Below are 1,223 nucleotides of genomic sequence, written 5' to 3'. Positions count from 1 at the left end.
GCTGCTGTGAGACGTGGAGGTTGGTGGCCCTGCATTGGTGTGGGGTTGGAGCTTCGTGATCCTTGAGGTCCCAACCCAAACCGTTCTGTGATTCTGTGCTGCTTGGCCACGTGGAGCACAGAGTGCAGCAGCAGAGATGGGGGTCGGGAGCACTGCATCCATTTGGGGTCCTTGGAGGCATCTCCAGCCCTGCACTCCCTGATGCTGCTGACACCAATGGTCCCCACAAATCCTGTGAGCTTGTGGACAAGCAGGGCGGTGGGGTTGGGATGTTTGTTCACTTTGGGGCTCTTCGAAGGGAAAATCAGGTTCCATTTAAAAAAAAAAATTAAAAAATCATAGAACGGTTTGGGGATCACAGAATCATAGGACGGGTTGGAGGATCACACACAGAACCAGAGTGGTTTGGGTTGGAAGGGAATTCAAGGATCATGGATCACCGGAGGTACGTCTGGGGGGGGAGTGGGGTTGTGGGGTCTCAGAATGACAGAACGGTTTGGGTTGGGACCTCAAGGATCACGAAGCTCCAACCCCACACCAATGCAGAGCCACCAACCTCCACGTCTCACAGCAGCCCAGGCTGCCCAGGGCCCCATCCTTGCTGCCCTCCAACACCTCCAGGGATGGACGGGGATCCACAGCCTCTCTGGGCAGCTGTTCCAGCACCTCCCCACTCTCCCAGCAAACAATCAACTTAACCAAGCTCTTCCACCAAGAGGTGATGGCTCTCACTCCGTGGTGGGGTGAGACCCTTCCCCATAGAGTAGCCCTGTCCTGGGGGTCTTGTGGGTCCTCCTCTGCCCTCTGTTCATGGCTGCACGTCCAGGGCTGTGTGCTGTCCTTGCTTTGAGGAGGATTTGAGGGCTGTGCCTGATTTTCTCTCTTTCTCTTTTTCCTCCAGGAGCGACAGCTCATTCAATTTCTTTGTCTTCTTCTTCGTCTTCTTTGCCCAGAACGTGATGTACGTCCTGCAGGCCATCGGGATCCCAAACTGGGGGTTCAGGTGAGCTCTGCGCTGAGCCCTGGGCTGGAGGAGGAGCCGGGGGGTGGCTGAGCTCAAAGCATCCACCTCTCCTTTGCTTTGGTTCTGGTTTTTGCAGTGGTTGGATCGTGAGCCTGATAGCGGTGCGGGTGAACAGAGCCGTGGCGGCGATGATGATCCTGGTGTCTTTGCTCTTCACAGCGCAGGCAACGTTGGGTATCATCATGCTGAAAAGGGTGAG

Source organism: Meleagris gallopavo, assembly GCF_000146605.3.
Source record: "Meleagris gallopavo isolate NT-WF06-2002-E0010 breed Aviagen turkey brand Nicholas breeding stock chromosome 27 unlocalized genomic scaffold, Turkey_5.1 Chr27_random_7180001860690, whole genome shotgun sequence".
Taxonomy (NCBI): domain Eukaryota; kingdom Metazoa; phylum Chordata; class Aves; order Galliformes; family Phasianidae; genus Meleagris; species Meleagris gallopavo.
The sequence above is the reverse complement of the archived record's forward strand: the minus strand, read 5'-3'. Positions refer to the sequence as shown.